The following is a 26,622-nucleotide window of genomic DNA, read 5'->3' as shown; positions in this document are numbered from 1 at the left end:
AGGAGTGGGATGACTGGGTTAAATGGTGGTTCCTTTCCAAGTTTTCTGAGGAATCTTCATACTGCTTTCTATAGTGGTTGCACTAATTTGCAGTACTACCAGCAATGTATGAGTGAACCTTTTTCCCCACATCCTCACCAACATTTATTGTTAATTGTATTCTTGATAATTGTCATTCTGACTAGAGTGAGATAGAATCTCATTGTTGTTTTAATTTTTATTTCTCTAATTTCTAGAGATGTTGAACATTATTCCTATATTTGTTGACCATTTGAGGCATTAGACCAGAGACACTGTGCCTAAACTTTTCCTTCTCCATGTTGTTCTTGTTAATCTTTTGGCAACAGTGATGAAAAAGCTGACTAAAACAATGTGGTTATTCAGTTTTCCTAGCACCATTTATTGAAAAGGCATATTCTTGGAGCCTTTGTCGTAAATCAATTAGCTGTAAGTTCATGGATTTATTTTTGTTCTCTTTTCTAGTCTGTTGGTCTATGTATTTATGTGTATCCCAGAATCATCTCTTGGTCATGATAACTTTGCAGTACATTTTGAAGTCAGATGATGTGATGCCTCCAGCTCTGGTTTTTTGCTTGAGATTGTTTTGCTATATGGGGTCTTTGTGGTTTTATAAGAATGTTAGGCTTTTTTTTTTTTTTTCTATTTCTGGTATTTTAATAGGAATTACTTTGAATCTGTAGATTGCTTTAAATAATATGGACATTTTTACAATATTAATTCTACTAATCCATGAGTATAGAATGTTACACTTATTTGTGTCATTTTAATTTCTTTCAAAAATGTTTCATAATTTTCAGTGTAGCTATCTTTTATCATGTTGCTTTGATGTATTCACTTTATTTCTTTCATAATCTATAAATGGGATTTTTATATTTATTTTTTCAGAATTTGCGATTATTAGATAGAAACACCACTGTGTTTCTGTGTTGATTTTGTATACTTCAACTTTACTGAATTTTTAAAATTAGTTCCAACAGGTTTTTTTTTTTTTTATCTCTAAATAAGATCATGTGATCTGCAAACAGGGATAATTTAACTTCTTTTCAAGTTAAGTATCTTTATTTCTTTCTTTTACAAAATTTCCCTGCCTAGGACTTTTCAGCACTCTGTTAAATAAAAGTAATGAAAGTGGCATTATTGTCTGATTCCAATTTGTAGAGGAAAAGCTTTTGGTTTTTCTCTGTTCAGTATGATATTGGTGGTGGGTTTGTCACATATGGCCTTTATTGATTTAAGGTGCATTCCTTCTATACCTACGTTGTTAAGGGTTTTTATCATGGAGGGATGCTGCATGTTGTCTAATGCCTTTTCTGCATCTACTGAAATAAGAGTAAAAGAATAAAAATAAGGGTCTTTAATTCTGAAAATAAGGCCAAACTAATGGACAAAAATGCATATAATGGCTTAGCTACTTTTACTTATTTGTACTTATATCAGTGTGGACATATATAGCTATAAATATATACTTTTATGTAATTGTGGAGGAACATAAACACAAGAGTCATCCATTCCCTCATTCATTGTCCATTACACAATGAAATATTATTCTTAACATATACCAATAATTATATAAATTGGATACATGACAAATAATTAAATATCCACCATATTCCATATTTCCATATTCCATTACTCATTCAACATTCTGTTTGAGCTTTTTTTTTTTTTTTGGTATTGGGAATTGAAACAGCCCCTTTTTCAAAAATATTTTATTAGAGAAAGGGTCTTGCAGAGTTGCTAAATGCCTCACTAAGTTGCTGAGACTGGTCTTGAACTTGCAATCCTCCTGCCTCAGCCTCCTGAACCACTGGGATTACAGGCATGTGCCATCACACTTGGCTGTTTGGGCTCTTTATATTGTGTACTTATACATTAGGATTAGGAAAGACAGTAGAATGAATCAGATATAACTTTCCTATGTTCGTGTATGAATACACCACTATAATGTAACTCTATATCATGTACAACTACAAGAATGGAATCCTAATTAGAATAATTTATATTCCATGTATGTATAATATTTCAAAATATATTCTATTATCATGTATATCTAAAAAGAACAAATTCAAAAATAATAATAGTGAAAAAAGTTAACTAAATTCCATAATTGGTTCAGATTTTTATAGTTTTTACCTAATATGCTCTTTGAAAATTATTATTTTTATTGTTCTTTTTAGATATGCATGACAATACAGTATATTTTGACATAGTATACTTGCAGGAATATAATTTATTCTAATTAGGATCCCATTCTTGTGGTTGAACATGATGTGCAGTTACACTGGTGGTATATTCATATACGAACATAGGAAAGTAGTGTCTGATTCATTTTATTGTCCTTCCTGTGCCCATCTCCCCTTTCCCTTCACTCCCCTTTGTCTAATCTACTGAACTTATTGTGCTAGCATCTGGATATCAGAGAGAACATTCAGCCTTTGGTTTTGGGAATTGGCTTATTTCACTTAGTATGATCGTCTCTGGTTTCTGTTCAAGGATTTCATCTAGAACATCTCATTCTTTCTTTCTTTTTTTAAAATATATTTTTAGAAGTTGCTAGACCTTTATTTTATTCATTTATTTATATGTGGTGCTGAAAATCGAACCCAGTGCCTCACACATGCAAGGTAAGCGCTCTACCACTGAGCCACAACTCCAGCCCTCATTATTTCTTAATGTCATATGATCTTAGGTTCCTCTAGGCTGTGTCAGCTTCTCAGACTTTCCTTATTTTTAATGACCTCAAAAATTTTGAGGAGTACTGCTCAAGTATCTTGTAGAATTCACCTGTACTGGGATTTTCCTGTTATGTTTTCTTGTTATTAGCCTGGGGTTATGGGATGAAGATGTTGAAGGTAAAATGCCATTCTTATCACATCACACAATCAGCATGACTTATCACTGTAGATGATAATCACTGGTGATGATCATCACCTGACTGAGGTAGTACTTGTCAAGTTCCTCCACTGAAAAGCTCCTCTTTTCTCACTTTCCCATACTGTATTGTACTCTTTGGAAGGGTTAGTATATGCATTCCACACATAAGGTATGAGGTATTGTTTTCCAGCACTTCGAGGGACTAACTACATAAATTATTGGAATTCCTTTGCAGAGAAGATTCATCTCTTCATTCATTCATTTATCATTTATTGATATCAGCATAGACTCATAGATATTTATCTTACACTTTGGGCTGTCTTTTGATGTTACTTTTGTGTTGCTCAAATTGTTTTGTCTTTGGTCATTGAGAGATTGTTTTTTTTTTCAGATTGTTTTTTCAGTTCTTTTAACATATACCATCATTGTGGATTATTTTTAGTACTTCCTTACTTTCTGACACTACAAAATGCTATAGGATCAATTTGTATATTTCCTGCCCTAGTTCTACAATCAAATATTTATTCAAGAAGCCCTGGTTCCTTGAATAGAAGAGTGGTATTAGAAACCAAGATCCGTGTACTGGGTGTGTTCATTGCTGCTGGAGTGCTATTATTTCTATGCCTTCTCCACTGACAAAACAATGAAGTACACACATGTATACTAACTCCTAATATATGAAAATACCTATGAATATATCTATACATTCATGTATAGATATATCTATACATTCATCTATATAAAACTAAATATGAATTTATAATACTGATATATCCAAATCTCGTCTACTATCATCTAGATCTTCTAGCCTTTTTCCCTTGCTTACATGCAACAGCTCATTCTAACAGTGAGAAAACCAACTCTTGCCTTCTGCTATCCATTTACTTAATTGTTTGATTCTATTACACATGTATAGTGGCTTAAGTTTATTGGCTTTTATTAAAGAAAGATAAAGTTAAGTATTCATTTCTAATTGCCATTATGTCCTAATCATAGCAATAGCATTAAGTATTGATCTACTATTCTTAGTCCCATTTGGAGAATGTTAAGGAAATTAAAGTAATCATTAAATATTTGTCTTATACATAAAAGGATTTTATTTAATTCAACAAACATTTGCAAATGGGCACTCTAATAATAGGTACTGATGAAGTTACTGGTGGAGTGAAAGGACCCTTCAGAAAAGAACAACATATGGTGAGTACATTCATTGAGTACCTACTGTATTACAAAACATTGTTCTGAGTATTGGACAAATGAAGATGAGAAAGATCCATTCTAAGAAGTAGAATTAAGAATTCTTTGTATGGTAAACATACAAAGAATAGGCACAGAACTAGGGGGTGACACACAGAGTTTGCTCAGTATTAAAATATTTGTATAAGCAAAAGGGTAGGGAGAGTGCTTTTTACTAGACAGAGTGGGGAAGCCTCCACAGAACTGATATTTGATCCAGGCTTTGAAAACAAGCAGAAATTGAATAGCAGAGAGAGGGAAAGAGGGTTCTTGACCAAGGGGTCAGCCTATGCTAAGGCACAGAGGCATGAAACACATACTGTTCTTAGATAATTTTGAGTATCTTATTACTTTATCCTAATAATATCCCTTTACTACTCAGTGACATTAGTTCTTGGTAAACCATAAACATAAATGATTAATGGAGACTTGTGCTTTGGAAACACAGTGACATTCATAACACCTGCACTATTTCCAGCATGGGACAAACAGTGCAGAGGTGAGGTACTAATAGCATCCTCAGAGAATTAGCATCTTAAAACAACAGACACGAAGATTATGCCAGAGGAAGCAATGGGATAATTAGGTTTTATGATCTCTTGGGTCTAATGGAACAAATCACTTCATTTTTCACTTGAGATTAACCCAACGGCTTAACCATAATTTTAGAATGTCATAATATTTATCATAGTCTTTCTGAGTATATGATGCTAAACATTGAATAATCTCCTACAAGGTTATATGAAAATAAGGGATTCTTTGCCTTTTAAATATTAAAACTGCTATCTTCAAATTTTTATTCAATTTTGCCTATTTAGATTTATCATGCTTATTAAATTACTTTTTTCCTTCTTTATGAAAGTCACCTTTTTCCCTTCTGTGATGATGTTGTGTTCACATGTTCTTTTGCTTCATTGTTGTCATCACCATGAATAGTTTTCCTGTTATATCACCCAAGTACCCATCAGCATTCTAAAACTGGAGCCATATACTGAGAGTTCTTTACAACATCAACTATAATCAAAAGTTATTTCAGTGATAATGTCATGGTAATTGTACTTTCATTCCAAAATATTGGCTATCAACCTAGAAAATGCAACAGCATGGGACCTAAGGTTTTTAAATAATGATAATGCTAGTACCCGTGTTATATGTTAAATTTGAATAAAGAAAACTTAATAGCAAGGCATAAAGAAAATAAATTTAGAACAGAAAATTTCTTCTGTGAGTAAAACTTCAAAGAACTGAAGGACTAGAAATATCACATTTATTTATGTATTTCCTAAACAAAAATATAGAACTTGCTGGATAATATTTTGGGATTTAATGCTTATTTTTCTTGGCAACAAGGATTGATTTTATTTGGGGGAATTTTCTGTGATAGTTGACATCAGGGAGATTAGAATACCAACAACACCTGCAGTCAGTAAACACCAGGTTCAGTAAAACCCTTGAACCTGCAGTAATGGGCCATTTCGTACTCTGTCATGTCCCCTGGAACCTCTTCCTATATTGTCACTTCAGTATCCTTCACTCCTACTAGGTCATTCCTGCCACTTTCTTCAAGAACCACCATTAGGCTATTCAAATTACTTCACCTAGACAGCTGAGAGAATTTACTTACCAAGAATTTACCTACCCTCCTCCCAATCTGGAACAGCCCAATGACTAATACAGAAATATAGAAGACCAGCACCCTCCACCCCCGCCCAAACTGGAAATAACTCTGTGCTATTATTCATACCACATTCCATACTGCAGGATGTTGTCAAGTTTGGAAGGATTCACCTGAAATAAAGCTTTTGCTTACTGGTTTGGTTTGACCTTATGGACATACAGACACTATCATGCTAGAAAGATCTGTGGGAGATAAAAATGCCATGGGTAATCTCTGGAAAGTCATAAGAGGAGAATAACACCACAGATATCTAGGTTTTGGAGTAAAAGAGGTACAGAAGGAGGCATATAATCATGGGATTCTTTTGTGGCACCACATACTACATCCAGAAACTGAGAGTACAGTTAATATTTTAACAATTTATTATTTCAAATGTATGAAAAAAATCTGGTCTTCAGTACCCCTAGTTCTCCTGAGTTCCACCCACTTAGACACAACAATCCCACTTTGAGATCTTGACCATAAATTAATATTATGAAACACAGATAAAGACTTACATAAAAATATTTGTCACAAAATTGCTGACAATAATAAAGGTGTGGAATTTTATACATTCAAAAAATTAGAAAAATAGATAAATTAGGGTATATACCCATGATGGAATATTGTACAATAATTAATTGAAAATTAGTTTACCAAAAATTTCAGTGGTATGAGAAAATGCTTATGTTAGAGTTTTAAAGGAAAAAATAATTTTTAAGAAAAATTTGAAGAAAAAAAATACAGGAAAATAAACATTAGGTATGAGCATTAATTATAAAGCTGCAGTCATTAAAATATTGAAGGATTTATGGAACAATCTACAAATAGTAATGTAAACAGTAATAACTAAGATTTTTGACTCTTAGAATATGTCCTATACTGGTCAAAGTAATGGACAAATATTAACCCAATTTTCCCAATATCAATACGAAACACATACTATTACTAACTATACAAAGACATTAAATGTCTTGCCTTTCTGAAACTTAATGAATAACTCAGAAACATAACAAGTGTATTTGCTATACAGGTGTATGATGGAGGTAGTATTATAAGTCAGTGGGAAAACACTAGACTATTCAATAAATGGTGTTGGACACATAGCTGTCAAATTGGAGAAAGATGAAATTGGTTCCTGAGTTCATACCATATACATAGCCATATTATAAAGAAAAAGGAACACAGAAAATTATTAGAATAATATATAGGGGAACATATCCATGACTATTGATCAGGACCAGGGAAGTGAATAGGTGAACACTCACAAGTACTCATAGAAGAGAGTTCAATGACTGGAGTATTTACAAAGTTGTGGGGACAATTAAGGGAAGCCAACAAGGAATAATGAGATATCCCAGGGGTTGGAAGAGCAAATAGTCATTACTGTTAAAATACCTAAGCTTGAAGGGGAAGGGAAAGGGAAGGGAGTAGACACAGGAACTGTGTGAGACCTAGACCTGCAAAAAAAAGAACCACTCAATTAGAGTCATGACCTTAGACAGAAGAATGCAATCATTCTCAAACGTTCACAAAGCAGGTAATAAGTCAGGAATACAAATGCCTCAACTTTCTTCTCTTCCTGCCCCTTGATCTCTTGCAGATGCCTCCCATTGGTCAAACTCAGTTGGAAACCAGTAAATGACTAAGGGAGTACATTCAGCACAGTCTACAGAACCAGGCTCTTCATTTGACATAGAGCACAGAGTGTAGGAGGGTGGAGGGTGAATTTGGGATGGTGAACACTGAATACCCAGACTATTTTGAGAGTTAAGAAAGTATTCATTTTAGATAAGACAAAAAAGAGTACAACTCAGAAAGATTGACACATTTGTCTATAATCAAATGTAGAACTTGTTTGATAGTTCAAAAATATTTACAAATGAAATATTTGAACTATATCAAAATTCACATCTAGAATATATTTGTACATATAACTGTGTGCATATATGTGTGTGTGTGTGTGTAGGTATGTGTGTATGTGTGTGTATACACACACATACCAAATGTTGAGAGCCATGTGAGGAGAAAAGCTCTCACATACTGCTGGTGGTAATGTGAATTGATACAGCCATTATAGGGAGAGTAATTTGGCAAAAACAAGTGATGTTAAAATTGTCCCTACCTTATGATCCATCAATTTCTTCTCTAAAAATATTGTCCAGAGAAATTCTTGCAAATGTGCTCCAGGAAGTCATATTTTAGGAATATCCATTATAGTGTCTTCTGAATATAAGTGGAAACATTGAAAAGAGCTAAATGTTATTCAGAGGGAATAAGTAAATTATGGTTTAGTCATATTATGAAATATTAACAGTTAAAATTCATGAACTGTTTACTCATTTTTGACAACATGAACATATCAAAATAATCAATTGAATAAAAAAGAAGAGTTATTTAGTATTGCATGGTAGTATTTATATAAAATTTAAAGCATAAAAGTAAAATAACATACATATATATTGTCTTAGTCTGTTTGCTGGTGCTACAATGGAATGCCACAGTTTGGGTAACTGGTAAAAAAATGAAATGTTTTTCTCACAGGTATGGAGACTGGGAAGTCCAAAAACATGACACCAATATCTAGCAAGGGCCTTCATGCTGCCTTATAACATGATAGAGGGAATCACAAGGTGAGAAATGTGGTGGGATCCTTTAATAATATAGCCATTCCTACAATGACAAACACACTCCTATGATAATAATGTTAATCTATTCATGATATTAAGGGATGGAACTTAATCACCTCTTTAAAATACCACTTCTTAATATCACGATGGCAATTAAATTTCAACAAAAGTTTTGAAGGAAGCACATACATCGTATATATATTTATATATAAATATATGTTTATATACATAAACATATACATTATTAACTTGAAGGATGTTTTAAAAAGTGATTGTCTAGGGGATAGATTTGGGGAGGGAAATTTAAAAATACTTCAGTCTTATTGAGAACATTTTTCATAATGTGCAAAAGACCTACAAAAAATAAATTGGAGTGAGGTATACTAAAATATTAGTAGACATTTGGGGTGATATTTCTCCTACTCTTTGTATTTTTCAAATTTTATACAAAGATTGAGTATTATTTAAAAAATTAACCCCACATCCCAGCATCTGTGTGTGTGTGTGTGTGTGTGTGTGTGTGTGTGTGTATGTGTGTGATCTGTGTGTGTGTATGTGAGTGCATGTCACTCACATTACTAGAAGTAGTCATGGAAGCTCCCATTTTAAGAAGCAAACCTGAGTAGCCACCTATGTGGGTGCTTTTCTGTGGTTGGTTGAAATCACAATGGACTGGAGGTGCTGGCAATTTAAAATGCTCTGACTTCAGCAATGTGTGTCATACTTTATTTATATTTACATTTTTGTAGGTCTTTTGCATATTTTGTGTTTAGCAAACTGAGTGAAAATCATCTAAAGCCACAATTTCCATTAGAATTCTTCAGGAACTTGTCTAGATTAATGCAATATATTGCTGAAGCCCATATATGCTTGTTGTCTGTTTTTAGGAACGTTCAATGAAAAACCCTTGATGTTGGATACACTTCCTAAATTTATTTTGGCCTATTGTTTTTTTTAATCCCCACTCAAAGTTTTCTCATTCTCCCACAATTACACCACTTAAACCAGTTTGCATTTCCATATGATGACGCTGTCATTTTTTAAACCAATCATGACAAAGGAAGCATGTCACAATATAAGGAAAATGGGATTTGATATTGGAAATCCTAAGTCTGTTTGCATATTCTTCTTATTAGTTGCATTACTTTAAGCAAATACTTCTAAGCTTTGGTTTTTCTCTAAGCTGGAGAAGACCTAGTTGTCAGGTGAATGACCTCATTGTAATAACAAGTTTGAAGGTGTCAGTGTGGTTTTTAAACCATAAAATGCAAAGTCAGGGCATATTAGCTATCTTGGACTAAGTGGGTGGCTTCATGATAACCAGGGAGTGATGAGGAAGGAAGGACCTAGCTATGTCCTTGACCATCAATGAACCAAAACCTTTGTAGTGAGGTGTCCTTTGAAACAAAACATTAATCACTGTTTACCATGCACATCAGATATAGAACTAATCAGATGATCAGTGACCACATAAATCCTAGGTAGGAAGACAAGATCGATAATGTTGATGTCTGTTTTTTAATAGCTTTACCTTCTTTCATTCTTGGGCTTCTCTATCCATTTCATTGCATACCACCACAATCTGTGGCAGAATTAATATTTACTCATTTGAATTTAAAAAGTACCTTATTATATGCCAGGTACTGTTCAAAACCCAGCAATAAACATATAGATGGAGATTTTTGTCCTAGTGGAGGAAGGTAGGCAATAAACAAAACAAGTCAGTAAATTGTATCGACTGTTAGAAAATGACATGTGGTATGGAGAGTAACAAGGCAGGAGGAAAGGTTAAGGAATAGAGAAATGGGCTGTGGGGGGGTGGTGTGGTGGCCTGGAAAATGTGCCTCATAGACTTCCAGCTACAGGGAGTGTGTATTAACTTTCTATTGCTGTTGTTATCCCAAATCTTGCTGCTTAAAACAGCACAAAATCAGCAGTCTGGCTGGACTCAGCTGGTTTCTCTATTCTGAATCTCACAGAGCTGAAATCAGGATGTTGACAGGCCTAGACTCTTATCAGGAGTCTCTGGGGAAGAATTCATTTCCCAGCTCACTTAGGTCATTGGCAAGATTCACTTCCCTGCTATTGTAGGACTGATGTCCTCATTTCCTTGCTGGCTGTCAGATGGAGCTTCTCTCAGCTTCTAAAGGCCACCTGCATTCTTGAAAATCTGTTGTTTGAGATTCTATTGAGGCCATGCTTTCCATGGGCTGAGCACGGGACATAATCCTCTGACAGTCAACTTTGCCTTGATGACTTTATGAGGGCTTTGTGAAACCTTCTTTAGACTACTGAGCACTCCAGGATGCGTGTGTCCAATTTTTCTTCCATTTTTTCTTCACTCTGGTCAGACTTGCATCACAAGAATTTTCCCTAAGAGAATCCATACCCATTTAATCTTGTCTTGGTGTTTGCCTCTTGGAGGACCTAGACTAGGAAAAGTGGTCCAAGGAAACAGATGGAATGATGGGCGTTGGGACCTGGCTCACCTACCACCAAGCAGCAGATGGAGAGGATGTTGTCCTGTTGGTAGGTGGGACACCAAGTAACACATCCACTGTTAAGGATTTCACTGATCGTGACCTACAGCCATGTTCTGATGCATATGAGAATGCATAGCAGGTGGGATTATGTAGGCATTTGTAAAATAGCAAGGGAGAAGTACCTACGAAGACACAGGAGCTGATCAGTTACTGCTAAGTTGTATTAACATCTTATGAAAGAATAATAAGAGAGTGAGGTTGTCAGCAAGCCTGACAGTCAAAGAACCTATTGGTAGTTTACAAGTTCTTTCTCCTATAGTGGGCAGGCTGAAGACGTCATTAAGAGAATCACAGAGATGAATTCTGATCTAAAACAGGTCTGCTATGTGAAGGTCAGAGGGTCCTAAAGATGGGACAAGGGTATCTTTAGAGATATCCCTGTGGATGTTGACCTTATGACCTTCTTCTTCCCTGGACAATAACTTCCATCATATTTTTAACAGTATTTTTAATTTCCAGAAATTATATGTATGATCCCAAGATAATGTGCCATTCAGGGCTCCTCCTTCAGCATAAATAAAATGGGTCCCTTGGCCTGAGGCTATGTTGTAAAAGAGCCCATATTAGTTAACTAGGTGCTCTTAGAGCTCTCACTGTGGTGTAGGAAGAAGCACAATGATCAGAAAGCAAACTCCTCTGTGGTTTAGGGGTCAGTTCCATGCAGAGTCAAGTGTTGACTTCTTCAGAATTCAGAGATTCATTGCAATTAACCAGCAGTCTGGTCCCTGGAGCCATGGTACCACACCAAGGGCTACGAATTGGTCTCAGCTGCTAGGTCAGACTTCTGCAGTAGCACTAGCAAGAGGAAGCTCATGTCCATGAGTAGGATCCAGTCCTACCACCAAGGCTATTCTCTCCACATCCTCTTACTTACTTGGGTGGTTAAAGATAAGGCCTACCTGACTTTCACTAGATTAATTATCCAGTCCACTGGATTCATGAATGCATCCTTCATATAGTTTCTGATGGACAATGACATGAGCACAGATATGTTCCCAATTTGTGCCACTTCACGGTTTCATTCATGTTTCTTGCTTTAATCTCCTTGCTTATACTTTTCTAGTATTCTAGACTTCTCTTAGTCCATTTGGGTGGCTATAATAAATTTCATAAACTAGCTATCTTATAAACAACAGAAATTTATTTCTCATACTTTTGGAGGCTGAGAAGTCCAAGATCAAGATACCAGCAGAATCAGTGTCTGGCGAGGTCTTGCTTACTAGTTCAGCATGCACCTTCTCACTGTGTCTTCACATGGTAAAAGAGCAGGGAGTCTATCTTGGGTCCCTTTGTCAAGGGCACTAATCCCATTTCTGACCTAATCACCTCCCAAAGGCCCTGCCACCTGGGTAGATTTCAATAAGATAATTTTGGAGGCACAGACACATTTAGATCATAGTAAGGTCCTTGACCAACCAGTGAAGTTATTATATATATTCTGATCCCATGCTATTTATTCCTTCATACAAAGTTGATGAGCTCGGATACTTACAATTCTACCTACCGAGAGGATTTACCATCATCACTATCTTTCAGAAGCAACTCTGAGTGGGATTGTAATTTAGCAGAAGCTCATTTTTGGTTTGATATAACATATTTATTCTTTTTTTTTTTTTTTTTTTTTTTTTTGTGGTACTGGGGATCGAACTCAGTGCCTTGTGTTTGCGAGGCAAGCACTCTACCAGCTGAGCTATCTCCCTAGCCTTGATCTAACATATTAAACCAATTCATCCATTTGAAAGAATGGACATTTTTTAAGCTGTTTTATCTCAACTCCCTAAGGTCTCCCTCCCATTGTCTCAACTCCCTAAGGTCTCCCTCCAAGTAATGGGAACAAAGCCCCTAAAGCTGTTCTAAGAAACAGCCCCAAACAGAGAGTAAAAGAGTAAATTGGGCCAGATAGCCAGATAGTGCTCAAACAGTCGGATTACCAGAAACTATTGACCAGAATCTACGCCCTGTTGTAAAACATTGTGAAACATGTTGTACGTTATCAGACAACTCAGACCCCCTTTGGAATTTCCCGGCAGCTTTGTTCCCCTTTTTTTCTTTTTTTTCCCCCTTTTTCTCCCTTTCATGTGCGACCCCTCCTGATGTGTGGTTTTCTGCCTTTATAAACTTGTAAGATTTTCTGCTAGGGACTCGACTCCTGGACTCCTGCATGAGTCACGAGTTGGGTCCCAGCGCGCTGGAATAAACACCTCTTGCGGTTTGCATCAAGTGACGCCTCCTGTGGTTGATTGGGGCTGCCGTCGATCCAAGGGATAGAGTTGGGGTCTCCTTTTTGGGGGTCCTACACATTCAGACAGGCTTAAACAGTTGCCTATCTCATCAGCTGGACCTAGGGAAATTTACAGGGACATAAATAGGAAGTGAAGGAACGATGTCAATAAAATAGCAATAGATGAAGTGAGGGTCTAAGATATATATTTTACTACTTACATGTATTTTACTACTGTAGCTGGACCAGCCCAAGAATGATCTCCAACACATCTTTTCCATTGTACAAGGGATTGCTCTTAAACCCACTAACCTCAAGACTTTGAGGATCTGACAGTCACAGTTCACAATGGTCTGCTCTTAGCATAGTCATTGATTGGTATTTCATAGTTCCTAATATCTAGTAAGGCTTAGGAGCATGCCAGAATTTATTTTATTTTTAAATTAGTAAACTTTGTTTTTTAGAGAAGTTTTAGGTTCACAGAAAAATTGGGCAAACTACAGCTAGTTCCAATGTACCCTCTATCTTCACACACACACATCCCCCGCCCCCCCATATACACACAAAACAAACAAACAAACAAAAACCTCATATACTGTCAACATTCTACTGCAGAGTGGTACATTTGTTACAGTTGAACCTATATTCACCCATGCAACCACAGATCTCTTTTACTGTTTTCAGTTTTATCTGTTCCAGAATGTCATATAATTATAACATCTAGTGTGCAATCTTTTCAAATTAGCTTCTTTCACTTGGTAATATGCATTGATGTCCCTTCTATGTTCCTTTAGGATATGGTAGCTATTTTGTTTTAGTGATGAATACTCTTCCATGGTCCTGATGTACCACAGTTGTGTCCATTCACCTACTGAAGAATATTTCAGTTGTTTTGAATATTTTGCAATTATGAGTAAAGTTGATATAAAATGTGTATTTAGGCTTTTGTGTGAACCTAAGTTTTAAATTTATTTAGGTGAATATAGAAATGTGATTTTTGGGTTATAGGTAAGATTACACGTAGTTTTGCAAGCAACTGGCAAAGTTCCTCCTAAAGTGACTACAGCATTTTCCATTTTTACCAGCAATGATTTTTTTTCCTTTTATTCCACATCCTTATTAGCACTTGGTATTACCAGTCTCTTCTTATGTCTGTCTAGATTACTGTAGCTTTATAAGTACATGTTGAGTTTGAGTAATGAAATCTGATTTGATCTACTTCAATATTGATTTAGCTATTCTGGATCTTTTACCTTATTGTATAAACTGTGAGATCAGTTTTTCTGTATCTACAAAGCAACTTTCAGGGATTTTGATTGGGATTGTTTTGAATGTATAGGTCAAATCATATCTATACTCTGATTTCCAGAGTCAGAAGAGATGACAACTTGACAGCATTGAGTCTTCCTGTCCATTAACATAGAATATCCCTTCATTTATTTTAATTTTTAATCACAGTTTTAGTTTTCTTCATATAGATCTGGTACATATGCTTTTATATTTGTACTTAAATGGATTACAGGAGTGCTAATGTAGAAAGTAATGTATTTTTGATACCAATTTTCACTTTTTTATTCACACTATTTAGGGAATTGCTGACTTTATGTATTACATTAGTATCCTACAACCTTATTGTATTTGCTCTTTAGATTCAGGAGTTTTTCTGACCAATTCTTTTAGACCTTCTACACGAATGTCAGATGTGAATGTGGACAGTTTGTTTCTTCCTTCCAAATCACTATAATTTTTATTTTATTTCTTGTCTTTTGACATGAAATGGTGAAAGGGAGCATCCTTGTCTTGTTTTGATGTTAGCCAGAAAAATTCCAGTTTTTTACCTGTTGCATAATGTTAGCTGTTAGCTTCAGATTTTGTGTACATATTTTTATTAGAGGTTATGACATTCCTCACTATTTATAGTTTGCTGAGAGTTTTTTAATCATGAATGAATGTTGGATCTTGTCAAATGTTCCTTTCTTTGCATCTATTATATGATCATGTGATATTTCTTCTTTAGCCTACTGATACAATAAATTAAATTAACTGACTTTGTTGAACAAGACTTTTTTAACCTGAGACAAATCCCATTTAATATTGGTATATAATTATTTTAATATATTGTCAATTTGATTTGTTCATATTTTATTGAGGACATTTGCATTTATGTTCACAAGAGGTATTAGACTAGAGTTTTCTCAATTTTTCCTTTCCTTTGTGTGTGTGTGTGTGTGTGTGTGTGTGTGAGAGAGAGAGAGAGAGAGAGAGAGAGAGAGAGAGAGAGAGAGAGAGAGAGAGAGAGAGAGACGAGAGAGAGGTCTTTGATTAGTTTTAGAATTGTCATAATTCTGACCTTAAAGATGAATTAGGAAATGTTACCTTTGTTTCTATTTTCTGGAAGAGATAGTAGAAAGCTGGTATACTTTTTTCCTTTAATGTTTGATAAAATTCACCAGTAAACTTGTCTGGACCTGATGCTTTCTGTTTTAGAAGTTTATTACTTATTGATCTAATTTTTAATGGATTAGGCATATTCAGATAGATTATTCTTTTTTATAAGTTTTGGCTGATTATGTCTTTTAAGGAATTGGTCTGTTTCATGTAGATTATCAAATTTGAGAACACAGAAGTGTTCATAATATTCCTTTCTTATCCTTTTAATACCCATGGGCTGTATAGTGATGTTTCCTTTCATTAGCCATATTAAGAATATATGTTCTTTATTCTTTCTAAGCTTGGGTAGATATTTGTTAATTTTATTAATATTTTGAAAGAACCAACTTTTGATTTTGTTGATTTACTTTATTGATTTCCTATTTTAAATTTTCATGATTTCTGCTTTATTCTTATTATTTCTTTTCTTCTGCATATTTTAGGTTAATTTGCTATTCAAATTTAGCTTTCTAAAGCAGAAGCATAGATTATTGATTTTAGATCTTCTTTTTTAATATATGTATTAAATACCATGAATTCCCTGTAGGTACTGCTTTTGCTACAACCGACAAATTTTGATAAATTATATTATAATTTTTTATTTAGTTCACCATATTTAAAATTTTTATTAAGATTTCTTCCTTGACCCAGGTGTTATTGAGAAGTGTATTGTTTAATCTCCATATATTTAGCTGGAGTTTTCCTGCTAAACTGTGATTCTCTGTATCTGCCTACTTGTTTCTCCAGTTTTTTGGCTGTGTTTATCCCTTGACCTAACTTTGCTGGTGAATCTAAGAAGACTTAATGATTTTTTAGTTTTTTCATCTTTTCACTTGTCTTTAAACTCTTTGCATGCCAGACTGGAAAACAGAAGTAGAATCTGTTTTTTAATTGAAGAGTAGGTCTTTACTGAAGAAGGTGTGGTCTAGTTTTAGAATCCTTTTTCTGGAACTTTCCAGAGACTTCAAACAGTGCTCTCTGTTCCACCCAAGAATCTATAAGTGGCAGGAAAGGCTGAAGCACAGTTTAGCCTTTGAAATCCTGCCTTTGAAATCCTTTATTGGTTTCACTCCCATTTAACACTTATAGCTTTGTAAGTCATTTGATGGAGAGCAGATTAAGACAATATTATCACACGTGACTTATGCTACCTCAAAACCCAAACAGTCCCAACAAGCATTACACTTCTTAATGGCAAGGGGTATGTGGAGTCATAACTCATCCTTTTCCTTAGGAAAGTTGTGTTGGCATATGGACACACATCAATGGACTTATTCATGGGAAATATAGCAATTCATTTATTATTCTTTCTGATACCCATATGCTTTAGGAAAGCCTTCAGCATACTTGCTGCTTTCTGTGTATTTTGAGGTCATTGATATATTGGATCAAGTTATTGTTCTGTAGAATTTTAAGTCTATTAATATGTTTGTTGATTATATTGTTGCAGAAAGTAAGAAAATTAACATAAACCTGGGGAAGGGCAGTTGCTGTGAACTGCTCTTTTCCCAATGTAAAAGCAAACTGCTTCTAATGCATTTGAAAGTGATGTTTGACAGCTTACTAGAGCTGTCTCACCTAGTAAGGTGGCAGAGTTTTGTTGACTTTTTCTAGTACATTTACAAATCCAGCACAAATTTGATCTGCAGAACCACTGGAGTCATTTGGAAATCTATTTATTACCTGGCCTCTATAATTTTTCACTCAAATCCTGAATTTGGCAGTTATAAAAGGAAGTCTTACCACTGTTTTTAAAAAATTAAATCCTTACCTATTTGAAGGAAATCAGAAGAGCGATTTCTATTAATTGAACATTTATTTTATTAGTGGTGCCAATCATAATCCTGAATGTTGAACTCTTGAAATCCCTAAAGTTTAAAATCCCTCAAATCTTGACAGATTAAAATCTGGAGTGTTGAAGTTCTAAAAACTGAGAACTGCAATTCCCATGGGGGAAAAAGGCTATATAAGAAGAGTAGAAAGCTAAATGTGGGGGTAAAGATTAACCCTGTGTTATAGTTTGGTGGATATGAGGTGTCTCTTGAATGCTCATGTGTGAGACAATGCTAGAATGTTCAGAGGTGAAATAATTATATTATGAGAGCTATAACACAGTTGGTGGATTAATCTGTTTGATGAATAACTAATTTGGAAGGACTACTGTACTGGGTGGTAACTGTAGACAGGTAGGTTGTGGTTCGAGAAAGTAGGTCACAGGGATGGAGGAGTTGGCCACTGGAATTTATATTTTGTCTCTGATGCCTCACTCTCATAAGTTGAAAAGCTTTTTCCTGCTACACCCTTCTGCCATAATATTCTGCCTCATCTCGGGCCCAGAGTGATGAAATCATCCAACAATGGTCTCAAATCCCTGAAACTATAAGTGAAAATAAACTTTTCCTCTTCTAAGTTGCTCTTGTCAGGTATTTTGGTCACAGCAATGAAAAACTGATTAACACACAATGTGATACAACAATGACTAAAATGTGGGCTTAAAAATGCATCATTTATCTACATTGACTAATAAATTCCAGGAGCTTTTAATGAATTAAAGTCATATTTTCCTGAAGAATCTACCAAAGTTAGTGGTTGGTTTAAAAATAATTATTTGCAAGGCAGGATAAGAAGAAATGTAATGCGGTGGCGTGGCTGTTCAGTCCCCAGTGTTCTCCCCCCAAATTTGTGGTCAGTATGTGAGTACATGCAGGACAGATTTACATGTACCCAAAGCAGCATAGAAACATAGGGGGGCAGGGGATATAAGGGAAAATTTAATATGGATTGCCTACATCAGTGTATATGGAATCACAGAAGAATTTCAAAAGAGCAGTGCCATGCAGAAAATGAATGTGAAGCATATTTTCCAAAGAGTCAAGGTGTAAAGAAAAAAGATAGTTATTCACAATGATTTGAGACTTCCAAATATAGTTAATGGCCATGAAGATCGACCAGCTTTTATAGACTACCTCTGTGCAATTGTCATAATCTATCCTCATAATACATTTCTTCAAATGTCAAATCTTCTTTTTAGTGCTATTTTTAGTCCCCTCCCACTATTTTAAATTATCAGCATTATTTTTTACAAAGCACCATGCAACATATTTCATCTTTGTGTCATTTACAATGCTGAACATATAATGTATAAACATTTTTAGGAGTTCTAATTTGTTTTACACTTATTTTGTAAATTTCACTTGGTGAAATTTCATTATCACAAAGTTGACTTTGGAAGTATTGTACAGGTTTATGAAAACATTCAAACTTCATCATTAAATAAAGGGAGGTACTTTTTGTACATGTATACTTGTGAGAGATAAAATTCCTTGATATCTCAGATCTTTGGGAAACTGCATATTCCATGGTGAACCATTGTGACTTTTAATCAGTATTATCAAAAGATTTAGGTTGTCTGTCATAGCATTTCTGCTTTCTAATGACAGGTGGGTGCATACAATTACTAACTATAGTGATATGTGCTTATATGTTTTACTTTTTACCTATTTCTTTATGAAGGCAGTTCATCTGCTCATAAATGAGGGTATCATTTATAAACCTGTTTATACTTGCAAAACTGTATTATTGCTCATTCAATTGTGTAGAATTATCTATGAAGTGTTTGACAGTATTTGTATGTTTTTCAACATAAAATAAATTCCCTTTTAAAATATAAATAAATGTTTTTAAAGCATTTTAACATTTTTATAAGAATTATATTTTTAAGTCTGATATTTACAGATTTTAGGGAAATTTAACATTTGGGATTATGGTCTTCAGGATTATGCCTTTTGAGATTACAGCCTAAACCCTTTCCTCAGATACCATGAATGCATTATTTTATCTAGTTCTCATAAAATTTCTGAAAGATAAGCACTATTGTCTATCTTTTTACAGAGAGGGAAATAAGGCATTGATAAGTTAATTTTCTCAGAAGGCAAATCCTCAATCTACGTACATTCATTGTTTCATGTTACATGAAATCTCAAGAAAGTGTGTTTTTTAAAAAAAAGATCTTAGGTCTAAGTATTTGTTAAAGAAATGTGAGACGTGGTCCAGAGGTTTTGCTCCACAGGCTTTGATGAAGAAATCCAATAGTGCACAAGAGACCTCAAAGGCTGTTCTGAGAGTTCAGCTGTATTTCCTCTGGACTCCAAAGGTTCAGCCTGAGTAACAAACTGAAAATAAGCAGATAAACAAAACAAACCCCAATGAGCAACAATAACAAAAAGAAATCAGCCAACACAAGGACAGAAAAAAAGCTAGAGGGGATTTTAAATTAAAAAGAATATTACCATTTATGTTCATTAGGCTAATCTAATGGTCTTTTCAACACCTTCAGAAGTTTTTTCCCAGAATGGCTCAGCAAGTCAGTATGTATGGTGACCGCACTCAGAAGCTGACTATGGCAGATACCTTAATGAGACATTTCACTGTGTCTCTTGGAATTTTCAAAGTAACAAGAGATGAGTAGGGTTAGCACTTCATAGAGTGCAGTTTTATTTCTCTACCTGGATTATTTAGCCATTAACGTTATTTGAATAAGTCCTCCAAAGATCCATGTGTTAAGGTTTGGTCAACTACCTGTGGGGCTATTGGGATGTGATGGAACATTTGACTCTCAAACTGGGGAACCCAGTGGGAGGAGGTTAGGCCATTGGGAAGTGTGTCCTTAGAGAGAATTTTGGGACTTCAACCTTTCTCTTCCTCTCTCTTTGAATGTCTGCAGCCATAAGATGAGAAACTTTGCTCTACTTTGTGTTCCCTGCCATTATATATGGCCTTGCCACAGACCCAAAAGCAGTAGGCACACTGACCATAAAATGAAATTGCAAAACTGTCAGCCAAAACAAACTTTCCCTTCTTATAAGTTGTTTATCCCAGGTATTTCGTTAGAGTGATGAAAAACTAAATAGTACAGCCAATAATTAATGATTACACTATTTTCTGAAATGTTTTTCCTTCCCATCCATACTGATGATGAGTTCCCACAGGGTGCTCAGAGTCCTACCATCCCTGTCCTTCCCTGACTCTACCCTTCACTCTCGCTCTGCCATTGCAGTTACATCTTAGACTTTCCCTGTTAAATCCAACCCTGAAATATCAAACTCTGAAATACTTTCTTTGGCTATCTCTGTCACTTCTTTGTTCCTATTGAATCTACTCACCATTTCAGACTGTCACCCTATTCTACCTCCCTTACCTCTCTCCTCAACCAAACTTTGTATTTAGATGGAGCTAAACTGTGCTTCCACTCTAAATTTTTCAAATTTTAACTTTCCTTCTCTCCTCCTCCGACTGTCCCTTCTTCCCTGTCTTAGATTCTTGCTCTCTATCAGCTATTTATGACCTCTACCATCTGCTTTCTCTTCTATTGTTTAAGCTTCTGGTCTCTACAGAACAGAGACCATGAAATTGCTGATTAGATATACTGTTTGATGCTACTATAATTTTATAGTTATATGAAATTGCTAATTAATTAGATGTATAATCTCTCTCCCTGAGATATTTTCCTAAGAAAACAATCATATATATTGCCTTTATGTGCTGACTGCTATTGTGCCCTTAGACAATGAAAACTAGCAGTGTAGACCAAACTCTATGTCTTTGACTCCAGTTCTCTATCCTATAAAATCCCTCAGCCCGTGCATGCTCTCTGGGCTATCCTCAGTACAATGATTTTAAGTAAAATGTATTATATCCTCCACCTCGGACTCCCTTTCTGTCATTATCGCACACTCAATGTTCTATAAAACCACCAGAACACATAATGACTGACAAAAGTGCACAGTTGATAGTCAAACTGCTGCAAGTGAGCAGAGGAGGAGGTCATGCTAGCTTTCAAAGGGCAGATTTTAGGCTTGAGCTGACTTCAGAGGTGATAGAGATTCAACAACATTATGAAGAGCGTTGGGTTTTTTTTACCCACTTTTCTCTCTTCCTCTCCTCCAACTCCATTCTCAGCTTTTTTCTCAAGGTATCTTGCCTCAGAATTGTAAGACACAGAGGTATTTAGAGACAGAAGGGACTGTCTTTTTCAGGGCCTTCTTAGAGGATAAAGCGTTCTTCAACCCTCCCTCTCCCCTATAGACCCATCACTACCTGGCATGGCCTCTATGGCTGTCTGTCCATCAGTTACCACTTAACTTTGGAGTTGAGGATGGGAGAAAAGTTGAATATCTGAGCAACTCCAAGGGTAAATCTTAACTGGCTCTTCGTTATTTGTCCATTGGAGTCATGATGCATATTCCTGTGTGAAGATCCTAATTCTGTTGAGTTTCTTTGCCACTTCTATGCCCTTCATTGGTGCACAGGAATCCATTTTTCTAGACTTACGGAACTTGAAAATACACTGTGGGACTGCATAAGATTCTGTCTGCCTGCACATAGCTCTCAGACTCAATGTCTTCATCATCACACTTCTGTTCCATTTTGACAGTCCCTGTCTACTGAGATATAGCGTGTAGTCATTTTTTCTGCTATTGTTGGACTGCTTCCCTGGGGGGGGGGGGGGTCTCCTAAGGAAGAGGCTCTGAGCTTCTTGGCTCTCAGATCCTATAGTACTCAGGACTTGGTTTTATCACCTGCCACTTTCCACCCTCTTTCTTTTCTCCAGAACTCAGTTTCAATGACCCAGGAACTGACCTGTATCTAAATTCCTTTTTCTCTGTACTTTTTTTTCCCCACTCTGACTCCTCCTACTTTGGGAATCTTTGTATAATCTTATTGGTGTGAAGGCATGTTCTGATTCATCATGATCTTTTTCACTGAATTATTTCAGCACCTAGGGTTATGAAACTCAAAGTGGAAACAGGTGTTGGAAGAAAAAAAAAAAAAAAAAACACTTAAGACTGACTGGCAGAATCTTAGAAAGCCTATGGAGAAAGTTTTTGAGAGGAAGGTTCAAGAAATGAATAGAAATTTTTGAGAATATAGAAGTAGGGAGCCAGTGTACAAAGGGAGTATGTCCTTCCCAAAGGGAAGGAGGGAGAGGGTTTTACACATGAGGATATGAGGTGTTCTGAGAATAGTAGTAATATGAGATGAGGCCAAAGCAGAGACTTTGGCAGTAAGGGATAGATAAGGCTTTTTGATCTTATCATTTGGTGTGACTAGGAGCCATTGGAACATTTAGAACTAGGCCAATGACATGGTTGAAACTGAGTTATAGAATGTTAGCAAATTGGAAGAATGACTGGGGATGTAAAATATGAAACACAGAGACCATCAGGAAGTTATGGTTGTTCTCCTTTAAGGGAAAGCAGACAAGGGTACATAATATGTTAGTGGTAGGAAAATGGCAGCTGTGGGGGTGACATATGATATAACATATTATACGATGTCCCATGTAATCTATAATATGCTTATGGAGTAAGATAATTCTCTTATTGAACATGTTGAATTTGAGAATGTGGGGCTGACTAGAAGACATTGGCATTGGACATATGGATCTGGAACAGGCAAGATGTTTGAACTAGCTATAAATTTGGAAGTCATAAGCAATAAGATTATAATTAAAGCCATGAACATGCATAAGATTGTCCAGGGAGAATATATTAAGACTGAGGGAGGGAAGGGATGAGCAAGGAAACAGAAAAAGAGAGGAGCATCTACTCTAAGGGTGAGAAACCCAAGAGGATTCCAAGTAGTGATTAAGGAGGAGAACCAGAGAGTCTATTTGTGTAGTGAGGGTAGAACTGGACTTGAATGGGTTCACAGGTGAATGGGAGGTGAGATGGTGCAGGCTAGTAGTGCAGATCACTCTTTGTAGAACTGTGTCCAGGAAAGAAAGACAATAAATGCCAGAGGGAAACATGACCCAAAGGAAGGTGTGCATTAGAAGAGGAATGACACAAAGATAAATGATGTACAGAGCAAATATATGAATAAAGTGATTCCAAAGGAGACAAAGGTTAACGTCTCTCAGAGTTGGATGGTTAGTCTCAGACATAAGACAGTAACATAAACCATATGAGTGTTTAATATAGAGAAACTATAATTTTAATGTGGCTAATTTGTTACACAGGTGACAAGAGTTAAGAGAGCAGAAATGGTCGTTTGGTTCAGAGATTAGCATCAGTGAGAAACCATTGCCACCCCTAGGACAGAAGGACAGAAGGAGAAGGCAGTGCATCTGGAACCTAGTGACCTGAACTTGTGGGTAGAAGCTATATTCTTAGTGGGCTAAGATCAATACCAGTGTAGGGATAATATCTTTTTTTTTTTTTTTCCAGAGTACTGAGGATTTTTACCCTCTGGACCAGATTTTGTGGAAGATCTGCAGCTGCTTTAAGCAGAAAGGAAGAGTAAAATAAGTTAGGCCTTCTTCTGTTTCACCTTCCATCTCCCACCTCCTCTTTGCATTGGAGGAACCAACAATAAGCTCTCCTGGAAAGGCAGCAGCAGAGAACAGTCTTCTGAAATACAGAAGAGAGCCAGGGAAGGGAAAAAATGGATCTCAGGGCAAACAGGCCCCAAACAGGAAGGGCCTTGTAGTGACTTGAACAGAAGGTTGAATGTTTCAGAATAGACACTGAAGAGAAGAGAAGGAATTGATATCTCATTAGATTAGAAACATGACATAAAGTCTGAAGGTGAAAATGACATTGGATATCATAAATCTGTACTAGCATCCAACCACAGGCCCACATGGCGTCTACAATGGCTCTAAGTAACCTAGGTGTAAGAGGACGGAAGAAGGATGTGTAGGATTCCTCAATTTCATTCTACTAACTCAAATATACCTGAATCTTCATTCCTTCCTTTTGTCTGTGCTTATCTTCCATTCTTGCTGATTGATGCATCTCTGCACTTGCTCCCATCTCCTCTGGGATCTTTGGGAATGTTCACCCTTTGATCCTATTCATGGTTGCTTTGCTTTTCTCTACCCCGTTGTTTTTTTCTCTTTTCCCTATGAGGGCTCCCAAATTTTATTAAACTGGTACAGACTACTCTTGTTTTCCTTTGTTCAAATCTTCTCCATCTTTACTTATTTTACCCGTTACTGAAAGGGTGATGAAATCTCTGAGTATAGCTATGACTTTATCTATTCCTTATTTCTGTTCTTTCTTTATTTTGAAGCTATGCTATGAAGTACATAGATAGTTCCGTTAATGAATTAACTCCTTTAGCAGCACAAAATGACACTGTTTATTCCTAGTAATATTTGTTGCTTTGAAATATACTTTGTAATATAACTACTGTGCTCTATTTTATAGTAGTGTTAGCATAGCACATCTTTTTCTATCATTTTAATTTTAATTTCCTATACATTTATGTTTAAGATAGGTTTCCTTTAGATAGCATATAGTAGGGTCTTGATTTTTGTCCAATCTGATATTAGGCCATTTATATTCAATGTGACTACTGATATAATTTGATATAAATCTAATATCTTACTATTTGCTTTCTAATTATATGTTCTTGATTTTCTTTTCCTCTTTGCTATAACTCTTGATTAGTTGTTAGTCTTGTGATGTTATTTTGTCAAAGTTTTGCTTATTAATTTTTTTAAAAAATCTTTGTTCTGAGTTTTATGGTATAAATATTAAGTATGCCACAGTCTATCATCAAGTAATAAATAATTTCACACATGATATAAAAACTTTTCAACACAATACTTCTAGTTCTCCTTTGAAAGTTACTGTCATTCACTTTATTTCTAGAAGTTTTATTAACCACATTATACATTGTCATTATTTTTGTTTTCTGCAATTATCTTTTGAGAATAAGAGGAAAAGTTTTCATATTTATCCACATATCCATCATTTCTTCTGCTCTTATTCTCTATCCTATCTTTCTGCCTTCTTTTAATTTTTCTTATAGTTCAGTTTTTTGGGTGATGAATTCTTTTAGATTTTTCATGTCTAAAAATGTCTTCATGACACTTTCATTTTTGAATGATATTTTCTCTCAGTATAGAATTCTAGGCTGATGGTTTCTTCTTCAGTATTTTAAGATGTTGCTCCTCTATCTTCTGACTTGCGTTATTTCCAGCAAGAAGTCTATTTTGTCTCTTATCTTTCTCTGTACATAATGTATTTTCTCTTCTGTTATTGCATTTAGTATTTTCTCTTTATCACTGTTTCAAGCAACATGATGATGATGTTTTTTGGTATAGTTTTATTCATGCCTCTTGTATGTAGGGCTCATTGAGTTTCTTGAATCCTTGGGTTTAGAGTTTTCATCGAATTTGAATATTTGTGGACCATTAATTCTTTAGGTACTTTTTTTCTATCTCCCACTCTCTTTTGAGACTCCAATTACATGATAATACTTTCAAGTTGCCACACAACCCCAAATGCTCTGTTAACTTTATTTTTCAGTATTTTGAAATTTTTTGTATAATTTATATTTCTATAAAATCAAGTTCCCCAATCTTTCTTTCTGAAATGATCAATGTTTTCATTGCATTCAACATTGTTTTTTTAAAAATCTCATAGGCTGAAGATGTAGCTCAGTCCAGAGCAGTTGCCTAGTATGCATGCAAGGCCCTAGGTTCAATCCCAGCCCCAAACACAAAAACAAAAACAAACTCTCACATTTGTATGTTTTTAATTAGAAAAAGAGGATTTACCTTGAACAAAAGAAAACAAATCTCCAGAGACCTTAAATTCATATATCCATATTTGCTAACTCCATTTTTCCCATTCTGATTAGACTAAAGTGCCAAAGTAATAGAGAAAATTATTTTCACTGACTTTCTTATTAAAAACTTTGTATATTTAAATTTTATAATTTTCAACATATTGCAGACACAAAAATATTTATTGGTTTTGAAAAATATTTCATAGCTATTTTATAGATATTATTTTAAAAGTTAAAATAACTTTTATATCTATAAAATAAAATATTTAAAAAATTAAAATAAGTTAAATAAGTCAAAATAAATTAAAAGTTAAAATAACTTCTATTACTCATTTGTATTTTGAGTAATCCTTAATGCATCAGTTGATGATTATAAACAGGTTTTAGCAATAAAGGGATGAAATAGAATTTTCACCAATCATATACTTA

The 26,622-nt window shown here is 35.2% G+C and overlaps 1 long non-coding RNA gene across 2 annotated transcripts in view; it reads right to left on the bottom strand.

Annotated features, from left to right (window-relative positions):
• Positions 1-17,870: 17,870 nt before the first annotated feature.
• Positions 17,871-26,622, bottom strand: part of LOC306657592 — a 65,037-nt gene continuing 56,285 nt past the window's right edge. For both annotated transcript variants that reach the window (XR_013762832.1, XR_013762833.1), the window contains one exon: positions 17,871-19,784. This is a non-coding gene — a long non-coding RNA (uncharacterized lncRNA). The remainder of the gene's footprint in view (positions 19,785-26,622) is intronic.

This window comes from Sciurus vulgaris, assembly GCF_902686455.1.
Source record: "Sciurus vulgaris genome assembly, chromosome: 1".
Lineage (NCBI taxonomy): Eukaryota > Metazoa > Chordata > Mammalia > Rodentia > Sciuridae > Sciurus > Sciurus vulgaris.
The sequence above is the reverse complement of the archived record's forward strand: the minus strand, read 5'-3'. Positions and strand labels throughout refer to the sequence as shown.